This window comes from Scyliorhinus canicula, unplaced genomic scaffold (genome assembly GCF_902713615.1).
Source record: "Scyliorhinus canicula unplaced genomic scaffold, sScyCan1.1, whole genome shotgun sequence".
NCBI lineage: Eukaryota > Metazoa > Chordata > Chondrichthyes > Carcharhiniformes > Scyliorhinidae > Scyliorhinus > Scyliorhinus canicula.
The window spans coordinates 743845-751047 of NW_024055734.1; the positions used below are offsets into that span (position 1 = coordinate 743845).

A 7203-nucleotide genomic window follows, 5' to 3' on the forward strand; every position below is an offset into this window, starting at 1 on the left:
CGCACGAGTGGCTTTCGTCTGGGTTACGGGGCAGCATTTTGCACTCGAAATTCGAAAGTAAAATCTTAGAGGGGCAAATTGAGGAAGTGGGAGAGAGGCATTTGAAGGATAATAACAGATTCCACCCCCCCCCCCCACCGCCACCTCACACCGAGTCTAAAATATTCTGCAACACTCGAGCAACGAGCGCCCATACTATTCACTCCCATCGAATGCACCCCAATAATCAACAGGATGTGTTCCGATCGAGGCGTGGGAGATTCGGCCTCTTGGCGACCCCATGAAGCCATTTCCTTTTGCCCTTTCCAAAGTGGTCAATGGCCAAGATGTCTCCAGTATGGTCACATGACGCCATTCTACAGTTTCAAACTGACAATGACCCCCAGTGAACGATCCACCGGTTAGGTCAGGGGAAATCCTTCCTGGCTTCAACTCCGCCTAACCCCCACCCCCACCACACCCTCCATTTTTCATTCTGAAACTCCTCCGACGTGAGTGCGTAAAACTAAGCCAACGTTTTGTATCCGCCTTACCTCAGATTCGCCCAGCGATTTATTATCAGAGGGTTGCGACATCACCAAATTTAAGAGTTGCGGAGAAGACGCCACCATGAACAAAAGGTGGGAAATCAGAATTTGCAAACGCCACATTGGGGGCGATGGAGGGGTAGAACGTGGGGAGATCAGGGCTGTTTAGATCGACCTCCCCCCCACCCCCCCTCCGAATCACAGGCTCCGCAATGTGGACAGATTACTGAGTCACATGCAAGAATGATCCCGCCGCACGCCTCGCTATTCTGCGGCCGGTTTAAGGGCCCATACGGAAGCTGTGAGGGTGACCCCACTCCCCCCCTCCGACTGGACTCCAGCTGGGTGAAAGTCAGCCGCAGTGACCACTCACAACTCAGTCAGTCGGTCAGCGGATGTGAGCCACTGACTCCGCTCCCTGGCATCTGACATGCACCGAACCCAGCCCTCGGCCCCACTCCTTCGGCCCCCTTCGTCAGGCCAACATGCTCACTCCGTGATTGGGGTGGGTACATTGAGATGGGGGGGGGGGTAGTGAGGAATGGGGTGTCCTGCATCCTTATCTCATTGCCACAACCCTGGCCAAGGTAGGTCAATCCCCCTCCTCCCCCAACCTCCCCACCCCTCTCGCCAAACTCCCCCACCCCTCTGACCAACCTCCCCACCCCCCCCCCCCCCCCCCCCCACGGGCATGCCATCCACAAACGCTTTGCCGGCGACACGTGGGAAGGTGGAGTGGCGAGGAGGATATTAAGAGGCCTCAAGGTGGTTTGGACAAGTTGAGCGAGGGGCCAAATCCCTGGCAGATGTACCATAATGGTCCACCATTTTCTCAAGGTAATCATGCAGGTGCAGCAGGCGGTAAAGAAGGCTGATGGGATGTTGGTCTTCATTGCGAGAGGTTTCGAGTATAGAAGCAGGGATGTGCTGCTGCAATTGTACAGGGCCTTGGTGAGGCCACACTTGGAGTATTGTTCTCAGTTTTGGTCTCCATCTCTGAGGAAGGATGTTCTTGCGCTCGAGGGAGTGCAGGGAAGGTTTACCAGACTGATTTCAGGGATGGCGGGACTGTCATATGAGGAGAGATTGACGAGGTTGGGATTGTTCTCGCTGGAGTTCAGAAGAATGAGGGGACAGCAGGGTAGCATGGTGGTTAGCATAAATGCTTCACAGCTCCAGGGTCCCAGGTTCAGTTCCCGGCTGGGTCACTGTCTGTGTGGAGTCTGCACGTCCTCCCCATGTGTGTGTGGGTTTCCTCCAGGTGCTCCGGTTTCCTCCCACAGTCCAAAGATGTGCGGGTTAGGTGGATTGGCCATGCTAAATTGCCCGTAGTGTCCTAAAAAGTAAGGTTAAGGGGGGGGTTGTTGGGTTACGGGTATAGGGTGGATACGTGGGTTTGAGTAGGGTGATCATTGCTCGAAACAACATTGAGGGCCGAAGGGGCTGTTCTGTGCTGTCCTGTTCTATGTTCTATGTTCTATCTCATAGAGATTTATAAAATTCCAACAGGACTAGACAGGGTAGATGCAGGGAAGATGTTACCAATAATGTGTGTGTCCAGAACCAGGGGTCACAGCCTGAGGATTCAGGATAAACCATTTCGGAAAGAGATAAGGAGACATTTCTTCACCCAGTGGTGAGCCTGTGGAATTCATTACCACAGGAAGCAGTTGACACCAAAACATTGAATATATTCAAGAGGCGGCTGGATATAGAACTTGGGGAGAATGGGATCAAAGGCTATGGGGAGAAAGCCGGATTAGGCTATTGAGTTGGACGAGCAGCCATGATCGTGATGAAAGGCTTAACAGGCTCGAAGGATCTCCGCCTTCCCACGTGTCGCCAGCGAAGCGTTTGTGGATGGCATGCCCTTGGGGGAGGTTGGCGAGAGGGGTGGGGGAGGTTGGGGAGAGGGGGTGGTCGGGGGGGGAAGGATTAACCAACCCCCCTCCTCAATGTAACCTCCCCAATCACGTGTTGAGCATGTTGGCCTCCTCCTGTTCCTATCTTCTATGTATCTACGCATAACGTGGCTAAACGTGAAATTATCCACTTCGCAAGGAGAAACAGAATGGACGTGTTATTCAAATGGTGACAGATTGGGAAATATTGCTGGACAGAGGGGCCATGGGTTTCCCTCTGCACCAGTCACTGAAAGCAAGCACACAGGTAGGAAGGCGAGAGGGCGTGAGTACAGGAGCCAGGATGTCTCACTGCAGGAGTAGAGGGCCTTGGTGAGGCCCGACCTGGACTATATGATCAATGGAAGGGTCCTGGGGAAAATTGATGTACAGAGATCTGGGAGTTCAGGTCCATTGTACCCTTAAACTTTCCCCCTCTCACCTTGAAATCGTGACCCCTTGTAATTGACACCCCCACGCTTGGAAAAAGCTTGTTGCTATCCACCCTATCCATACCTCTCATAATTTTGTGGACTTCAATCAGGTCCCCCCTCAACCTCCGTCTTTCCAACGAAACCAATCCTAATCTACTCAACCTTTCTTCATAGCTAGCACCCTCCATACCAGGCAACATCCTGGTGAATCTCCTCTGCACCCTCTCTAAAGCATCCACATCCTTCTGGTAATGTGGCGACCAGAACTGCACGCAGTATTCCAAATGTGGCCTAACCAAAGTCCTATACAACTGTAACATGACCTGCCAACTCTTGTACTCAATACCCCGTCCGATGAAGGCAAGCATGCTGTATGCCTTCTTGACCACTCTATCGACCTGCGCAGCCATCTTCAGGGTACAATGGACCTGAACTCCCAGATCTCTCTGTACATCAATTTTCCCCAGGACTCTTCCATTGACCGTACAGTCCGCTCTTGAGGAGAGATTGAATCGACTGGGCCTGTAATCGCTGGAGTTCAGAATAATGAGAGGGGGCAGCACGGTAGCATTGTGGATAGCACAATCACTTCACAGCTCCAGGGTCCCAGGTTCGATTCCCAGCTTGGGTCGCTGTCTGTGCGGAGTCGGCACATCCTCCCCGTGTGTACGTGGGTTTCATCCGGGTGCTCCGGTTTCCTCCCACAGTCCAAAGATGTGCGGGTTAGGATGGATTGGCCATGCTCAATTGCCCTCAGTGTCCACAATTTCCCTTAGTGTTGGGTGGGGTTACTGGGTTATGGGGTTAGGGTGGAGGTGTTGACCTTGGGTAGGGTGCTCTTTCCAGGAGCCGGTGCAGACTCGATGGGCCGAATGGCCTCCTTCTGCACTGTAAATTCTATATGTATAAAACTGTCCCAGAGCCAGACAGACTCGACGCAGGGATGTCATTTCCTAGGATTGAGGGGAGGGGACACGCGGTCAAAATCCCAGGATACAGGGTCGGACGGAGATGAGGAAAAATGTCTTCGCTCGGAGGAGAGCGACCTGCGGAATTCTCGAGCACAGGACACGCCGCAGGCTAAATTGGCAAATATACTTCAGCGGGGTTTCCGGGGGGAGAGGGGGGGGGTTGTCAAGGGCGATGGGGAGAGAGAGCGGGAATATGGAGCTCAGACGCAGCCGCATCAGCCACCCTCGTGTTGAATGAGGAGGAACAGGCTGGAGGTCCCGAATTGGCCGCCTCTGCTTCCGTTTTGTCCTCGCCAGCGGCGCGCCGTCAGCGAGCAATCCCCCTCCTACCACCCCTCACCCCCCCCCCACTCCGCACCCCGCCATCCACCTCACCATGCAGAGGTGTGCCGTCTCCCACACCATTCCCAACAACCTCTGCACAATGCAACAAGTCACAATGCTGTCAGGGCGCGCGTTGATTAAGAGAAGCGGAGGGTTCGTTGGGGGTGGGGTGGGGGGGGGGGGGGAGTGAAGGTGGGGTGTGGGGCAGGGCTGGGGTTTTGCCAGAGGTGTGAGGTCTATCAGGCAGCAGGCAAGGTAAGGAGGGAAGATTTCCTGGGGGGGGGGGCGGGAGGGGAGAGGGGTTTGCGTAGGGGAGGAGGTTTACAAGCTTCTACCCATGAGCCACTCCACGCTCAACCTCCCCGAGCTTGCTGGGATTCCACCCGCTCATCGACACGTCGCGATGATCGCGACAGCACCTCCCTCGCTGGCCCTCTCAGTGGAGCGACTGAATCGGGACGGTGTCAAACATCGGGGTGGAGGGTGTTGAGGGGGCGGTCCTGGTGGGTACAGAGAGGATCAACAGAACCCCCAACCCGTTGCCCCTTCTCTTGAAACCCCCCGCGCTCCTGGGACAGGCCGGGTGAGGTCCCCACCCGGAAGCTGGTGCCAAAGGGTGGCATGCCCGCCACGCTGCCACCTCGGGAACCATTTGCCACGGGGCTCAGCCATCCGGGAAGCCTTGGAACCAGCCGGAACCAGCTGCGCCCCCCCCCCCCCCCACTCGTTGGTCTTCCCGGGTAGTGTTCCACGGGATGGCCATGGGGTGGCGCGCGTTTCTCAGTTCCCGTGATTTAGAGGAGGTTGGTGGGGGGGGGGGGGAAGAAAGGTCAAGATCGTCAACCAGTAGCGCCCTTGAAGAGACATGTCGCCAAAGTTTTCCACCCGTGATCCATCAGACCAAATTTCAGAGGGTCGCAACATTTTCCACTGTTGGCAATACAAATCTGGTGGGACGTGTGGCATCGCCATGGCGCAAAAGGCAACCGGGAGCAAAACATCGGCAGTTAGAGGTGATCCTGCGATTGGGCAGCACCTGCTGAACAATCCTGAGTGCCGTTAATAGCCACATGCGCAACCAATTTGAGTTAATCGGTCGAGCTCGCGACGTGGCTGATTTATACATGCTCGAGGTGACATCTATTCATTTGCTCCTTTTTTTTATTAATTGCACAGGCACCGGGGGGTGAGGCCGCTTGCTCCTCGTTGGGTTGTCCTTGGCAGTGCCTCAGCCAGTCAGAGTTCGACTTGCCAACTGACCCGCCGTCTGCTTCTGCTGGCCAACAAACTGCGGAGAATCTCTCCGACATCTGGAACTCTGGCGTTAGTCACGGTGAGCGCAGGCTGGGAAAACTGGGCAACATGTCTCTCTGGATTGAATAGAGCTCAGGTTCCCGTGTTGCTGAGCGACATGAGCGGGCACCTCATCGCTATGTTAGCCAGTCCCTCGCTCTCCTTTCAGAGGTCCATCAGAGGAATGGCCGGTTGGGTCATATCGGGGTGGGGTGGAGGTGGTGGGGGTGGGGGGGTGGGGGGGGGAGGCGCGGTTGGTGTCTCTAACACTGGTCCAATTCATGCACCCATCTCCCCTCCCTCCCCCCCACAAGATTCAGGATGGTGCTGTGCAAAGCACCACCAACAACGAGGTGGCGCTCAATCAGACTGTTAACCGAAATACACGCTCGGCATACACTGGGGTAAAGGGGGGGGGGGGGGGGGGGGGGAATCAGCACAACTCCAGTCACAAGCCTTTAAAAAATAGTGTACTGTGCCGAAATAAGTCATTATCACAGGCATGTGCAGTGAGTACTGATTATTGAGTATTGATTAATCGATCCAATCGCGAAGTCACGAGGAAGAGAGGAAAAATCAAATGACGTTCACAAACGCAAAATGCCCTTGAAAACCTGGAGGAGACGGGAGGGGGGCCCAGTCCGCACTCTCTTTGCCCCACCGCAGCCTCTAAATCAGCGGGAAGAGAGAGGAGGAGGTGACAGGCTAGAGGGAGGGAAGGGAAGGCGGGGATGGGAGGGTGGGAGAGGAGGAGAACAGGAAAGGGAGGCAGAAAGAGACGGAGGGAGGGGACAGAGTGAGAAAGAGATGGACAGAGATAGATGGAGATGAGGGATAAGGTTGGGAAAGAGCGAGGGGCAGAGGGGAGGACACATGGACAGAGTGTGTCAGAGAGAGAGAAAGAGAAAGAGAGAGAGGGATCGAGAGAGAGATCGAGGGTTGAGAGAGCAATATACAGCATTAGAAAGAGAGCAATATCGAGCGACAGAGAGAGATGTCAAGGGATAGGGAGAGCGATCTGCAAGGATAGAGAGAATGTGTGAGATACTGATGGAGAGAGAGAGAGATATGCAAGGATAGAGAGTGTGTGAGATACTGACGGAGAGAGAGAGAGATATGCAAGGATAGAGAGTGTGTGAGATACTGACGGAGAGAGAGGGAGATGCAAGGAGAGAGGGAGTGTGAGATATACTGAGGGAGAGAGAGATGCAAGGAGAGAGGGAGTGTGAGATATAATGAAGGTTATGCTGCAATTGTATAAGGTGTTAGTGCGGCCACACCTGGAGTATTGTGTTCAGTTTTGGTCTCCTGACTTGAGAATGGACGTACTGGCACTGGAGGGTGTGCAGAGGAGATTCACTAGGTTAATCCCAGAGCTGAAGGGGTTGGATTATGAGGAGAGGTTGAGTAGACTGGGACTGTACCCGTTAGAATTTAGAAGGATGAGGGGGGATCTTATAGAAACATTTAAAATTATGAAGGGAATAGATAGGATCGATGCGGGCAGGTTGTTTCCACTGGCGGGTGACAGCAGAACTAGGGGGCATAGCCTCAAAATAAGGGGAAGTAGATTTAGGACTGAGTTTAGTAGGAACTTCTTCACCCAAAGGGTTGTGAATCTATGGAATTCCTTGCCCAGTGAAGCAGTTGAGGCTCCTTCATTACATGTTTTTAAGGTAAAGATAGATAGTTTTTTGAAGAATAAAGGGATTAAGGGTTATGGTGTTCGGGCCGGAAAGTGGAGCTGAGTCCA

The 7203-nt window shown here is 54.1% G+C and overlaps 1 protein-coding gene across 1 annotated transcript in view; it reads right to left on the reverse strand.

Annotated features, from left to right (window-relative positions):
- Positions 1-6108, reverse strand: part of rbfox1l (RNA binding fox-1 homolog 1, like) — a 51213-nt gene extending 45105 nt beyond the window's left edge. Inside the window, exon 1 of the mRNA XM_038788383.1 lies at positions 6065-6108. The gene's annotated coding sequence lies outside the window, so the exon portion shown is untranslated. The remainder of the gene's footprint in view (positions 1-6064) is intronic.
- Positions 6109-7203: the final 1095 nt, after the last annotated feature.